This window comes from Gossypium hirsutum, chromosome D07 (genome assembly GCF_007990345.1).
Source record: "Gossypium hirsutum isolate 1008001.06 chromosome D07, Gossypium_hirsutum_v2.1, whole genome shotgun sequence".
NCBI classification, from domain to species: Eukaryota; Viridiplantae; Streptophyta; class Magnoliopsida; order Malvales; family Malvaceae; genus Gossypium; species Gossypium hirsutum.
The window spans coordinates 33,910,403-33,927,602 of record NC_053443.1 but is presented as its reverse complement, the minus strand read 5'-3'; positions in this window follow the sequence as shown (position 1 = coordinate 33,927,602).

Genomic DNA, 17,200 nt, shown 5'->3' with positions numbered 1-17,200 from the left:
AAAATAATTTTTGGAAATTGATTATATTTAAAAAAATCAATATATGTTAGTGTTTGAATGATTTCATATAAAATATTTTTTGATATTTGGAATATTTAAAAAAACTTTTTTGGAAACTTTTTTTTTGTAATAAAAGACATTTATGTCATATAAGCATTTTTCTAAACAATCTAAATTTATTTTATAATAAGATGATATTTTATAATAAATAATATTTTATATAGACTTAATAATAATACATGCTTAACTAAAATTTAATTTGAAGTTATATATTATATGTATAAGAGTAGAATAATGAGATATTAGAGTTGGAAGGGATAAATGAAACTAAACAAGATTTAAACAAATATTATATTTATATTATTAAAATATTCATATTTAATATTACAAAACATTTATTACTAAATATTTACAAATTTCAATATATATTTATTAATGTTAAAATTTATTATTAAAATAAAATTTTAATATTAAATAATTTATTAAAATAATTAAGAATATTAATGATTTATTATATGATTAAATATAAATATGTATGTATAATAATATTGAAAATTATAATATTTGATATTAATTTTTTAATATTTTTAGAAAGTAAGACATTGTTATTAATAATATTTGGCTTTTAATATAAAATCAAGTTACTCATGATAGGCTCTTTTACGAAAAATGACATAACATTTTTCGAAAGATGAAATCATTTGAAAGAAATGTTTATTTTTCATTGATCAGTAATTCATTTTCTATTGACCATGCTATTTTCCTTAAAACAAATACCCAAAAGTTATTTCCCGTAAAATAAATACACTCGTAATTTCATTTCCCATTCAAATCTCAAAAAGAGACGTAGAACATACAAAGGTTAAAGATTTTAAGCATCAAAATCGGACTGCATTGGCAGAACAAACTGGTTGGCATTGGCTGAATGAACTAGTTTAGTTGAGTAGAAAATTGATAATGTAATCGATGTAACCAATACCAAAAAAAAAAAAAAAGTAGAAAACCCATTGGACCACTAAAAATTCGGTCGAATCAAGTAAACCAAGTTAAAGCTAATTCAAATATTTAGCTTTGATGTTATAATTTATAAATGAATGTTTATGTTTCTATTATTATTTATTTGTGTTTATTTGTGTTTATTTTTATTTTTTAATGAATTTTCTAAAAATTATTTTATAATTAAATTGTGAATTAATGATCTAACTAATTTGACCACCTATCTAATTCTTACATGTCCAACATGAGCAATGAATAATCAATCAGACATAACAACAATACCAACAAATCAAATTGAATTAAAACCCAAAAAATTATGCATAAAAAAACCAAAAAGAAAGGTCTAAACCCCTTCAAGTAGTAAAAAGGTTTATTAAGTATGCAACAACAACTTCTACATAGGTAGAGACCGGTTGTTCAAGTATTTCATGATCATTAATCTGCAATTTAAGTTTTAAGTCATGCTAATGAAAAGCTCAATCATTAGCTTCTACTGATATGTTAATAGTGCCTAGTGTTGGTATTGCAAAAATATGGTCATTGGAATTTGACTGTTACAATATGATCGTTGGAATCTATCCATTGCAATATGGCTATTGGAATCTAACTGTTGCAATATATGAACATTGGAATCTAACCGTTGTAATATGACCGTTAAATTTTTGGATCACTTTTCTCCTTTAAGAATCCTATAAATAGGAGGTCATTTCTCCTCATTTTTGACAAGCAACAAAATGACAGTTTCTCTCATTCTTCTCGATTCTCTCATCTTTCTTTTCTTTAAAACTTTGGTATTTTACTAAAATTACATTAGAGAAAATTCTGTCTAGGATATTGGATTTTAAGCAGGACCATCTGTGACCCCTTTAACCTTTCCTAGGAATTGAACCTAGTGTGATTTTTCTGTCCAAGTTTTTTCGACCAGCTTTAAAGCTTTATTTTTTTTATCTTATTTCTCGATTCCTTAGAAAAGAGCAATACCAATTATGTTCCACATTCCTTATTCAGATGTATGAATATTGAACTTCTGTGTTAACCTTGGGGGGCAACGTCCACTACACAATTACACCGACCAAGGTGAATTTGCTTTTAAGGCGGTGGTTCTTCCACAACATAGTGATTGATAGCAAGATAAATTTGTATTTTTAATATATTTATTCTTGGCTAATTGTCGGATAAAATGCTATTAAATTTGGATTTTTCTTATCATGAATAAAGTTAGTGTGCTGAATTCAAGCTCTTACAAAAAGGGGCTAAATTGGAACAAAAAGCAAAGAGGAGGGCTTGATTGAAAGATTGAAGATTTAAAGATGACTGGATAAAGATTGAAGGGTTGAAGATTTTTTTAAAGTGGTTGGATAAAGATTGAAGGATTTTTTATATTGTTACAACTCTGTGATTAGTTTAAATTTAATCTCTAGTTTAAATTTGATTTTTAAATTTTGAATTATTTAGTGATAATATTTAGAATTATTTAGTGATAATATTTAGGATTATGTAGTGATAATATTTAAGAAAAATCGAGTTAAATTTTAGTACAAAAAGTGTGTATAAATACCTAGTGACTACTGTCAATTGAACACACACTTTACTTTAGCACTTAATAAATTCTTTTTTTTTCTCCCCTCCTATGTCATTTACAATATGCTAATTCTATTCTGTTTCATTTTTTTTTACATTCAACCTTCTTTTGGTTTAATTTCCTTCCAAGGCTCTTCCCCTTTCCATCCCCCACAATTCCACAAATTCATTTTCAAAGCATGATTTCCTCCATGATTAACTAAACCCCTATTTAGCTTTAGCCCGAAAATTACTCCAACAAAACAATCGTGAGATACGAACCTGCTCAAAAAAACCTCTCAACGCAATATTTTCTATCTCTCTGGTATATGGGATAGTACAAATTTGTCCCTTAAAGTTGATTCAGCTTCGATTCAAAAAGTGCATGTTGGGTTGGAGTTGTTTGGCGTGCAATTGGGAAGACGAATCGACCGTGTTGTGTTCGAATTTTTGCGAACAAATTGGCGTGTCTAGGTGGAAAAAGCTAGTTGAATTTTGTCCGAGGCTAAGGCTAAGCTTAAAAAAAAATTTCATTTGTCCATTTATTTTATTTTCTTCAATTTATTTTTGCATTTTTGAATCTATTTTTATTTTATTTTTTGTATTTCATTATTTTATTATCTTAATCAATTTAAAACCCCCATTTTTATTTTTATTTTCAACATTTCTACGCACAGGTCGTGGGCACGATTGTGACCGCGATAGCGATTTTGGTCACGGAAAAAATGCGAAATTAGATAGCCAGTCCCTGTGAATTCGACCCTACTGCTCTATACTGCTAATTTCTATTATTTTGTCGTAGGAATTTATATTTGGTGATTTCGATGCCCATCAATGATTATTTCTTTTATTTATGCTTGGTTTATTTTCCAGTCAGTGCTAATGATTTTGTTTTGTAGTCGTATTTTTCCAACAATATAAAAGCAAATTTGCTATTGTTTAAACATGAGAATCATTTACGTTTCCCACTGCTGGAACCAATGAAGGTTCCTATAGGCAACGAGCTAAAGTGTACACTTAATGATAGTTGGAGCAAGTGAAGTCTCCTATTGAGGCAATCAATTTGAGGGCATCTGAGTAGTGCAAAAGTATGTCTAAGTAGTGTTAGAGAGGTTGAAAGCTCCATTTGTGTTGGCCAGTAGGCTATTGCAATCAAGATGGGCTTGGAAGGCCTAGCGATATTGAGCCGAGATGGGTCGAAGGACGTTTCAGTTTAGTTGGTTGGAGTGGATCGTTGGATCCTTTGTTTGGGATAGGGCTTACGATGCCCTTATCCATGATAAACTACTAATATAAGAGATTTGTGGATCTAGTTTAAGCATCACTGAGTTTTTAACCAAAGTAGACTGGAGGATTATCGAGTTTGAGAGCTTGAACAATAGAACTAGTAGGGGATGTCTTGTTTAGGCAACCTATGAGATTGTGCAAAGAAAGGAGTGGCGTGCTAGATTTTATGTGAATGAGCATTAAAGTCCAAAATTGAGATTAAGATTGACCTAGTTCAGTGGTTGACTGCCTCTCTCCGTCCTCCTAAACGAAGAGAGAAATATCAATACTCTGGGAGCTAGAATAAAATATCTCAGCTTACTACAAGTGTGACAGGTCAATTGTAATATTTGTAGTGTTTCAATGGAACACTGGAGTATTCTAAGGATCGAACCTAAGAGAATCGGGGATTGAACAATTTCTAAATAACGAGCATGCGAAATAAAGAGTCTAACCAACTAATCGCAGAAAATTATATTATGGCAAACCATAGAATAAAGGGGAATTAAACTAATCTACGATCTAGCTAGCAAGGACTAATTGTAAAACGTGTAAAATTATGAACTTAACAATTAATTAACAAACGATGGTTGATTGGTCTCGATGTGGTTTTTAAATTAGGGATCCAAATCGGTTAAATTCCTAAAATGACTTCTTTTTACCTCTCGATCTTAATTTTACCAAGTTAGACAAATTAATTTGGATTATCTCTCGATCTCATCGATTAACCTGGAACTAATGAATTGGTTCCCAAAAAGATCTCCTCTCAATCTCACTTGCCTAAATATTCCCTTAGGATCGTCAATCCTAAGTTTTTAGGTTCATTCAAATTAGTCCAATTTATTACGATTTGGTCCATCATCCAAAAATCTACTCACCACATCTCCATCAACTAACCCCCTTTAAAGCTTAGTTACTCATACTAAAAATAAAGTTAATGAATATGAAAATGAAACGCATGGAAGTCATTAAAGAAAAGCTTAAGAAAAATATAAAATTTTGGATTTTTATGCAATAAAACTTAAAGGACATTAAAAAGAAGCATACAACAAGAAAAATTAAAGCAAGAAATATAAAAGGAACAAGCTTTAATAGATTTAAAGTAAAGGAAACTGAAATACAATAAACTAAAGCTTAAAATGTCATTACAAGTAAGGTACAAAAACTGAAAGTGCAAATAAACCTAAGCTACAGTGTTAACTAACTTAACTAACTACAAGAACACTAAGGACAATTAGAAAGTGTAGTAAAATAAACTCTAAATGTAACACCCTCACCCGACCTGATTGCCTAATCCGGGTATGGAGTGCCAAAATGGAGTGGATTGGTCCTTGCCACAACTTTTAAACTTAATTAATTCAAAGACAAATTTTTACTTATTAATAAATATTTTTACAACAAAAACCTTAAATTAAAATAAAAAACTATCTCCAATTTCAACTCTAAGGGAACTGTTTGGTTACAATCTATTTGATCCCTAGGCGAAGCCTCTGAAGGTACCCCCTAATATGCGCATGACACCAAACTAATAATTGCTCCTTGATTTAACACGGTATGGCTTGGTCCCTTTTCGAGATCCTTAATCACCCATGAGCCTGCAAGCATAAGCCAAAGTTTTATAACTTTAAAAGAATTTAGTGAGTTTCTTTACTGACCCACTCAAATATAATTCCCATATTGCAGGGGTAGTAAATGAAAAGAAATGAGTTATGGTTAACCCCTTGACCGTTTGAAACAATTTCTCTCAACTCGAAGTGGTGGTCTCTAATTTATTTCCGAGCTTATCCATTGGCGGTCAGATTGTTAAGTGATGTTCCCCTAGTCAATCCTGTCAACCTTTGACTATTCTTGATGAGTCATCGGCTGTCTCGCCATATCCACAGACTCTGTCATTCCTTTACTTGTATTCTTTCTTTCATTTATTCTTAGTGTAGATTCTTCTTTTCACCATGTCCTTATAAGGTAGTCCTTTGGCCTACCCTCCTAATGACCATTAGGTATGTCCCCATTGGCGGTCATTCTAAATCTGTTTAGTCCTTAGCAGACTCATTTTTCTTACCATAGTCCTTCGGTATATATTCAAACTAATGAGGTCCTATACCATTCTGGCGGACTAAGTCTCACTTGGGTTGAGTAGGGATTGGATTACTTCCTTATAATCTGCCTTATTTGTGATACCTTGCTTATAAGTGTAACATGTCCGTCTATTGGGAACCACTTGGGCCTACAATATTTCGGTAGACTATCATCTGAGTGACCATTTGAGTTTACTATTTCTCTCATATGATGGTTCCATACAGAACTATCCCTTTGGTTGACATTTTCTCAATAGTTTCATCTTAAAGAGGAATAGTCTTGACAGACATATTTGTCACTCGATTATTCCTTCTTAATACCTCTTTCTGTCAATGGGTTCTAATTAACCCCTATTTGTCGATTTGTCGATTTGTCGATTTAGAGTATAGATGATTAACCCTCATCGTAGTTGAACCTTATATCAGGAGCATATCTCCTAATAACCTTCCAAGGTTCTCCCTTTACATGAAGAGCTTCTTTGAAACCTACTTGACAGTTCTTAATGGCGAAACCTTAATCGTGATCTACAGATAAGTCCTCTTACTTTGCCTATGTACAAGGCATTACTAGCATGGCATTACTGGCATGACATTAACCATGTCCATTCTTATTGGATTACCACCCTTATGCCCTACTGATTTCTATGATTACTATTTTGGCGGACTGTTCCCCTTTCTACTACTTTTACCTTGTTTGACAGATTCATCAAAATCCACTTACTAGCTATCTCTTGTATTTTCTTTTTAACCCTGTTTCCATATTCGTGATTCCCATGATTTCTATTCTAATGATACACCCTATGTTTGTTGTCTCAACGGACTACTTCGTGTTTATTGTCTCGGCGAACTACCATACTTTGCCATCATCAAGCTATGGTTTTTCCTCTACATGTCTCATGTTTAATGTCCTAGCGGATCCTCTCATGTTTATTGTCTCGACGAATTACCCCGTGTTTACTATCCCAACGGACTTTCGATGTTGTCATAGCCGAGCTATGGTCTTACACATTTTTACTCCATGTTTAACGTCCTGGTAGACTATACTGGTTGTCATAGCTGAGTCATGGTCTTTCTCATTAAGCCTCTTTTGAAGTGTCACCCTGTAGGACCTTACCGTCGTCACAGTGTCGCTCCAAAGAGCTTACTGACTGCCATCGCGGTGTTGCTCTATGAAAACCTAATTATCGTTGTCACAGTGTCGCCCCGAAGGACCAGTCAATATTATTATTTTTCTTATTCAACCTTGATGCTCGAACACTAAAGTGTCCCCAGCAAAGCTCGAAACTTCACACGTTGTGGTTTACATTCGGCAACACCGTATGACGGAATCTTAACAGAATTCCATTTCCCTATTCATCTGCCCATTTCTCCATTTCGCCATTCCTAACCTTGATTCTCGAATTATTAGTGTTTTACTAAATTTTTTTAAAAGTTTGAAATATTGAATGAAAAAGGGTTTGACATATACCTCTAATTGAAGAAAAGTTTGAAATATCTAGTTTAAGAGAGTTTTAACTTATATCAAATTATTAGTGTTTTACTTAATTCTTTTTTTTAAAAGAGTCATTAACTGATTTAACTATGCACTCAATTGAGCCCTAAACAATAAAAAAAATTTCATTTAAGCCCTTTCAAAAATAAAAACTATCATTGATCAATTTAACTATTAATAGATGCTTCAATGAGAAGCTAACACATGGCATACCACCAGACAAGTATGTTGATGTGGCATGTCACATACCATATATTAAAAATCTAAATTCCTAAACATATATATATATATATATATATATATAATGAAAACAAATGAACACAAAAGTCATGTTATTTGATCAGTTTTGTAATTCAAGTTGGTATTCATCAAAATGTCTCAATTTAGCAAGAAAAATTATTTTAAAAGGTTTTCCTATTCATTTTTATATGAATTATGGGTATAATGAGTACATACTAATTTGATTTTTCATTATCTAAAAGTTTAACAAATTCAATAGGTGAGTTCATTAGGCTTAATTTATTTTCTCATATCATTAAATTAATATATTACATTACTACGTATTTTATATAATCATTAAATTTAAATTTTGTATTTTAGAATGATTATGAACTTTGAATATTTATTATACATATATAACAATGCATGAAAATTTATTCGAAATTCATAATTAAAATTTTAAATTTTATTTAAATTTATAATTTAATCATTTATAATATAATTATATAATATTTAAAATATCACACATATTCTTTCAAGAGTGGACGAATGAGGAGATTTTTATTGTAGTGAAAGGTATGGGACCAACGAAAGCAGAGAGTAGCGACAGTTTTCTAGCAATTTTTTATCAGCATTTTTGGCATATTGTTGGACAGGATATGAGCAATTTCTATTCAAGCATTCTGAATGAAGGTATGTCCCTTGAATCTTGGAATGCTATTAATATTGGTCTTATTTCGAATATTGCTCAACCCACAAACTTATCTATTTTTAGACCTATAAGTTTGTGCTCCGTTTTGTACAAGATAATTTCTAAAATGGTAGCAAATCACTTCCAAAAAGTTCTAGATTGTTGTATTGATGAAGCTCAAAATGCCTTTATCCTAAGCCAATTGATCACTGATAATGTATTACTTGCATATGAAGTTCTGCATATGTTCAAGCAAAAAAGAGTAGGGAGGAGAGGTTTTTTGGCATTAAAATTGGACTGAGTAAAGCATACGATCGTGTTGAATGGTATTTTCTACGTCAAATGCTATTGAAGATGGGTTTTGCTAATTCATGGGTTGACTTTATTATGCACTGTATCGAATCAGTCTCCTATTTGATAGTGATAAACGGGTGTGGAGGTGAAAATTTTAAGCCAACAAGGGGACTAAGGTAAGGGGATCCTTTAAGCCCCTATCTTTTTTTGATATGCAATGAGGGGTTATCGAATTTAATGCATTTAGCTGAAAAGGATGGGATGGTGAAGGGAGTTAGAGTAAGTCGACGGGGCCCAAAGATTTCCCACTTACTATTTACGGATGGCGATATATTGTTTGGGGAGGCATCGGATTAGGGGGTTCAAACTTTAAAGAAAATTTCGCATGAGTATGAAGAGGCTTTGGGTCAGTGTGTAAACTATGAGAATTATATGATTTTTTTATAGTACAAATACAATTGAACAGCGAAGGAATTCTTTTACACGAATGCTAAATGTTAGAAGTTCTTCTAAAGTAGAAAAATATATGGGTCTCCCTAATATGGTAGTGTGTGTAACAGCTTGATTTTTAGTGGTCTCAGAAACAGTGGTTAGGGGACCACAGATCCGACGAGTAATTTTGTAAATATTATTATTTAATATTTACGAGACAATTATGGTGTTAAAATAAATTTTGAATTGGTAAATGATACTATTTGACAGAATAATTAGATTCAAGTGGTATAACCTTAGAGTCAAGTGGTTTTAGAAAATGAGGTATTGGGACCTCATTTTTATAAATCGAGTCGTAAATATTTACGGAGTATTATTAAGGTTGTATTAGAATTTTGTTAAAAAATTTTAACGTTTAGTTAGTTAATTAAAGAAAAAGGACCAAATTGAAAAAGGGACAAAATATAGAAATTATAGTATTTAAGTGATTTAATAACTTGATTATTAAATTAGAAAGGATCAATGAAGTAAATATTCCTTAACATTAATTTTGGATGGCATTATGGATGAAAACTATTAAATATTACATGATTTAATGGAAAAATGATAAATTTTATAAAATCAAAACAAAAATTAAAGGAATTAAAAGACATTTCTTCTTCATTTCTTCTTTCCATAGCCGAAACACCATGAAAGCTTAGGTTTGAAGGTTCGACTAATTCACCCTCTTGCATGAGTAAGTTTTGAGTTTCATTTCTTGTAAATTTTATGTTTTTGAGATCGTTGCAACTAGGTCCAGCTAGCCCGTGCCTTCGTTTTTTATTTTGTTAAAAATTTTGGAAGTTACCATTGATGAATATTGAATGTTTTTGATGAGTACCATGTATTTGGAGCTTTGATTATGCTATTTGATGAATTTGTAAAGTGATTTTTGTTAGATATTGATTTTAGGATTAAATTATGAAAATGTCAAAATATTAGGATTTTTAGTGAATTTTATGTTTATTAGGGGATATTTAAGGTCCTAGTATATTTAGATAAATTATTTATTTGAGAAAAATGGTTAATTTTATGAATTTTGGGTTAAAAGACTAAATTGCAAAAATGGTAAAAGTTTGGGGTAATTGTGTAATTTTGAAAAATAAAAGGGTATTAATTGTAAATTGATTTGGAAATGAAATATATGCTGAATAATTCCTGAACTTTTGCAACTACTACAATTTAGTCCAGGTAAGTTCGTACGGTTTAGAATTGAATATCAATATGAATTATTGAGTAGATTATCATTGAACAACTTATATATTTATTTTTAATTGTGGATAATGAATAGTAAATTGAGTTATATTATTGATTTTGATACTCGGTTTGGATTGAACGTGAGATTAGAGTACATTCGTGCTTTGGTAAATTACGAGGGTAAACTGAGGTTTTGCATTTGTTGCGAACTCTCGTGTTATACTTTTTGTTTGGTGTGATTTGGGTGGATCGACTCTTTTGAGCTTCTGTTTAGCTCTTATGAGCTTTTGTTCAGCTCTTATGAGCTTCTGTTGGCGTGTTTGGGAGGACTAGCTTTTATGAGCTTCTGTTGACGATGTACTCTTACCCGTAAGTCATTCTTCGAATGGAAAATCTCGGTATGGTAATCTGTTTAATGAATTTGAAAGATATGTTATTTATTTCACATTGATCTGAACATGGATGAATGCATCGATTGAAGTTGTGAATGACAGGGAGTTAGATGATTATTATTGTTTGAATTATTATAATTAGTTTAGTAATATTTATCGTTTAATACATCAAACTTACTAAGCTTCATTAAACTTACTTGTGTTGTTTAATGTCATTGTAGATTCTCAGAAGGTTGGTCGACCAGATTGGCACTCAAGTCACACTATCCAACTCATCTCGGTAGTTTTTGGAACGCCTAATACAAATTATATGGCATGTATAGGCTCTTGTGTGGTTTTGGTTAATGTTTGACTTATTTAAATATTATGAATAATATTTTGTGCAAATAACCAACTTACATATTACATGAGAATGAGGTATAGTTATTATGCTAGTATGTATGGTATATATATAAATGAAATGTTGTGATTGTGGTACCTTTGATAGGTATTTTGATTAGGTATTGCTTGAGTGAATTGATGAATTGGATCGATGTTTATTTTGTTGTAAAATAATATATACTTGCGGTACCAATGAGGGTAAATTGGTTAGGCACTTATTAGGTTGGTTTTGGTGTGTTTTTGGCCCAATTAATGTCATTTTGAATTGGTATTTTGGTTGGTATTTGAGTTTCTTAAGGTCCAAGCAAACTTGAAATGGTAAACTTGTGTTTTAAGGTTCATTTTGGGGCCACACGGCCGTGAGTCCCCTGTAGGTTAAAAGCATACAAGTCAGACAGTTACACAGCCTAGCACACGGCCTAGCACACGGGCGTGTGAGGCTATTTCGAGGGTGACTGTAACACCCCTTACCCGAGACCGTTTCCGGAGTCGAGTACGAGGCATTACTTATTTTATCTTACTAATTCGGAGCATAAAAACTTGTTTTTAAAATTAATTTCACTATTTACAGCAAATCTGTCCAATCGCGCAGCAGTTACTAAATTGATTATAAATAGAGCTTCAGGACTAGAAATTTAATTCTGTAAATTTTTCCTGAAACTAGACTCATATATCTTCCTACCATAAAATTTTTAGAATTTTTGGTTCAGCCAATTAGTACAGTTTATTAGTTCAAGTCTCCCCTATTTCACCACTTAACTGTCCTGACCTCTTGCCACTAAAAATAAGTTTTCTCACTGTAGGATTTTCATATGTAGTTCTCAATTGTTTCTAAAGAACATAGACTAAATAAGGAATCTAGACATATAAACTATAACTCATAAAAATTTTTGTACAATTTTTAATGATTTTCTAAACTCAGAACAGGGGACTCCAAAAATAGATCTGACCCTGTCTCACTAAAATTCATATATCTCAAAATATAAAATTCCTTTTTTTATACCGTTAATTTTACATGAAAATAGACTAAATAAGCTTGCAATATATATCATTCACCTTGTAACTCATTATATACTATCCTAGGTGATTTTTCAAATTCACGTCACTGTGCTGCTTGAGTTCTGTTTCTTTGCAAAATTTTACCCCTTTCATGATTTCCATGCATAATTTATCACCTAGACTCTTATAACAACAAACACCTTCATGCTTAACCATTTTAATAACCATTCATCATCAAATACTTACACACCATTCTTTAGCAAAATCATAATTACAAACATGCAAAATAACTAAATCCCTATACATGCCATAACTCAAATGTGTTTCATCATAAAATACCGAGCAGTTGTGCTTTGTGGACAATCTCCGACTTCTTTAGGATCCTTGAAGTAGGTTTGCAATTCTATAAGAGAAAGAAAAATAAAATAAGTAAGCATAAAGCTTAGTAAGTTTACTAGAAAATAAATAACAACATTAAACACAAATAATTAAACTCAAGTGTCTATATCTCTAGTTTACTCTTTAGTTAATCTCATTCTAGTTCTCTTGCTTGTTTACTTAGTATACTTGTGTGCATAACTTACTCTTCTCTTGCTGCATCGTTGAATATCAATTGTTAATTTAATAAATTCTTAACTATTATAACTCATCTAAGCTTTCCATTTTTGCTTTTAACTGAACTTTCATGTATATGATTCGTTTACTAGCCCGTTGAGCCACATTGGAATAATAAGGATACTTGGGTCTCTTCTGATCATAACATGCCAAAGCCATGTCCCAGACATGGTCTTACATGAGATGTTCTCATATCGGTGCCCATGCCATGTCCCAGACATGGTCTTACGGGGGACCTCTCATCTGGTGCCCATGCCATGTCCCAGACATGGTCTTACGGGGGACCTCTCATCTCGGTGCCAACGCCATGTCCCAGACATGGTCTTACATGGGATGTTCTCATATCGGTGCCCATGCCATGTCCCAGACATGGTCTTACGGGGGACCTCTCATCTCGGTGCCAACTCCATGTCCCAGACATGGTCTTACATGGGACCTCTCATCTCGGTGCCAACACCATGTCCCAAATATGGTCTTACATGGGACCTCTCGTGATCTCAAGGATGCCAATGCCATGTCCCAGACATGGTCTTACATGGGATCTCTTTAGCCAAATGTCATGACATTTGTACCCAATACATTCATCATGTTTTAACGGAGCCTTTTAACATTGATTCTCTGTCAGCTCATACTTGAGTTAGCATTAAATAATTTCATAAAATAAATATATGATTGCTGGAAATTAACAGCATTAATAATAATTATTCAAATATTGCATTTATTTACCGTAAACTTACCTCGGTACCAAATATAGCCCAATTCACCAACTTAGTCTTCAACTTTATTCTTCCCTTTGTCTAACCTCGAGTTTCGTTCTTCTTGATCTAAAATAGAAAATTTAACTTATTTAATACTCACATTCATCAAAACAGCCCTCGACTCTAACTTTGTTAAAATTATGATTTTACCCCTAAACTTTTACATAATTACATTTTTGCCCCAAGGCCCGGAAATTAAACTTCATCTCTTATTCTTATGTTTTATAACATGCTGAATATTTTTCTCTTCTATGACAACATCAAATTCCCACTCTAACATGTATTTATGAACATTAGGTATTTTAACGATTTTGGGGTTTTACTCGTTTTCGCTTAAAATCAACTAGCAAAAGTTGTTTAACATAATTTATAGCTTTATATTCTATCATAAAACATCGAAATAAACACTTTTAACCTATGGGTATTTTTCCAAATATAAACCCTAGGTTAAATTATTGCTAGAATAAGCTAAATTAAGCTACTAGGATCTCAAAAATGTAAAGAACATTAAAAACAGGACTTAGAATCACTTACAATGAAGATTGGAACCTTGAAGAACCTTAAACATGGCTTCCCCTTTGCTGATTTCATTCACTATGAAGAAGATGATATTTTTGGCCATCTTTTCCCCTTTTTAATTCTTTTTATTACTAGATTACCAAATTGCCCCTAACTTAAAATTTTCCTATTTCACTTATCTCATGTCCATTTTTGTCTACCAACTTAACCAATGGTCTAATTACCATATAAGGACCTCCAATTTAAAGTTTCATAACAATTGGACACCTCTAACATGTAGAACTCAACTTTTGCACTTTTTACAATTTAGTCCTTTTGACTAAATTGAGTGCGCAAACGTCGAAATTTTTGAACGAAATTTTCATGTAATCATTTTGTGAAATCGTAAACCATAAAAATATAAGAAAAATAAATTTTTCCTCATCAAATTTGTGGTATGGAAACCACTGTTTCGATAACCTTTAATTTGGGCCATTACAACTCTCCCCCTTTTAGGATTTTCGTCCTCGAAAATCTTACCAGTAAAGAGATTCGAGTATTGTTTCCTCATTGTATCTTCTGGTTCCCATGTCGCTTCCTCAATCCCATGCTTTTTCCATAATACTTTCACCAAATTTATCTTTTTGTTTCTAAGCCCTTGGTTTCCCGTGCTAATATCTTAACCAGTTCTTCATTATAAGTCATATCCGGCTGAATCTTCACTTCTGTCAGAGTAATAACATGTGAAGGATCTGATCGATACCGTCGTATCATAGGTACATAAAAAACATTATGAATTCTATCGAGTTCCGGTAGTAATGCCAATCAATAAGCAACCGGTCCAATTCTTTCTATGATTTCATATGGTCCGATAAATCTTGGACTCAATTTACCTTTTCGACCGAACCGAAGAACTTTCTTCCAAGGAGACACCTTTAGGAATACTTTATCACCCACCTGAAATTCAATCTCTTTTTGTTTAAGATCGGCATATGACTTTTGACGATTGGAAGCTGCTTTTAGACTATCCCGAATCAACCTTACTTTTTCTTCTGTTTCCAAGATCAAATCAACCCCGTGTATCTTCTTTTCATTGAGCTTTTTCCAATATAACGGTGTTCTACATTTTCTACCATACAAAGCTTCATACAGAGCCATTTTAATACTGGACTGATAACTGTTATTGTAAGCAAATTCAATCAAAGGTAGATACCATTCCCAATTACCTTGAAACTCTAATATACAACATCGGAGCATATCTTCCAATACCTGAATTACACGTTCAGATTGGTCATCTGTCTGAGGATGAAATGCAGTACTAAAATACAACTGAGTACCCAAAGCTTCTTGTAATTTGTCCCAAAAAACGAGACGTAAATCGGGGGTCTCTATCTGATATAATGGAGACAGGCACTCCATGTAGTCTAACAATCTCAGATATGTACAATTTAGCCAATTTATCTAAAGAATAGTCTATGCATACCGGAATAAAGTGTGCGGACTTTGTCAATCGATCAACAATTACCCAAATGACATCTTTCTTCCTCGGAGACAACGGTAACCCAGATACAAAATCCATAGTGATTCTTTCCCATTTCCATTCCAGTATAGTGATTGGCTGAAGTAACCCCGAAGGCACTTGATGTTCAGCTTTAACCTGTTGACATACTAAACATTTTGATACAAACTCAGAGATATCACGTTTCATACCTGGCCAGCAATACATTTTTTTCAAGTCGTTATACATTTTATTACTCCTCGGATGTACAGACATAGTACCGCTGTGGGCTTCGTGTAGAATCTTTTGTATAAGCTCGGAATCCTTTGGTACACATACTCTGCCTCTAAATAATAAACAACCATCAGTCGCAGTTTGAAATTTTGAATCATTACCTGACTCACATTGTACCCGTTTAGCCTGTAACTTCTCATCATTTTTCTGAGCTTCACATACTTGTTGATGGAATATCGATTTAGCTTTCATTTTAGCTATGATTGAACCATCATCAGTCAGTGACAACCGGGCATTCATAGCTTGTAAAGCAAACAAAGATTTTTGGCTCAAATCATCAGCTACCACATTAGCCTTACCCGGATGGTAATCAATAACTAAATCATAATCCTTTATCAATTCAAGCCACCTGTGTTGTCTCAAATTCAAATCTTTCTGTGTCATCAAATATTTCAAGCTTTTGTGATCAGTATAAATATGACACTTTTCACCATACAAATATGCCGCCATATTTTCAATGCAAATATAATAGCAGCTAATTCGAGATCATGTACCGGGTAGTTTCTTTCATATGGCTTAAGTTGTCTTGAAGCATATGTTATTACTTTATCTTCTTGCATCAAGACACAACCTAAACCGTTTAATGATGCATCACTATAAATGATAAATTCTTTACTCGATTCAGGCTGTACCAACACAGGTGCTTTCGTCAACAACTCCTTCAATCGATCAAAACTTTGTTGGCATTTATCTGTCCATTCAAATTTAACATATTTCTGTAATAAACGGGTCATCGAAGAAGCTATCATAGAAAACCCTTGTACAGATCTCCGATAATAACCAGCTAAACCCAAGAAACTTCTATCTTTAGATACATTATTCGATGGACTCCAATTGACAATAGCTGAAATTTTACTCGGATCTACTCTGATGCCTTCTACAGATACAATATGTCCAAGAAAACCCACCTCTCGAAGCCAAAATTCACATTTACTGAATTTAGCATAAAGTTTCTTTTCATGCAGAATTTGCAACACTATTCTCAAATTTTTTGCATGCTCATTTTTATCTCGTGAATATACCAAAATATCATCAATGAAAACTACTACAAACTGGTCTAAGTACGGTCTGAATATCCGGTTCATCAAATCCATGAATACTGCAGGTGCATTAGTCAGCCCAAATGGCATAAACAGAAACTCATAATGCCCATACCTGGTTCTGAAAGCTGTCTCTGGCACATCTGAATCTTTTACCCGTAACTGGTAATAACCCGATTGGAGATCAATCTTCGAGGATATTATGGCACCTTTCAACTGATCAAATAAATCATCAATTCGGGGCAACGGGTACTTATTCTTTATAGTTACCTTATTGAGCTACCGATAATCGATATACAATCTCAAGGACCCGTCTTTCTTTTTCACAAACAGAACTGGAGCACCCCAAGGTGAATGACTCGGGCGAACAAAACCTCTGTAAACAAGTTCCTGTAACTGTGTGTTTGACTCTTTTAATTATGTAGGAGCCATACGATATGGAGCTATGGAAATTGGGGTAGTTC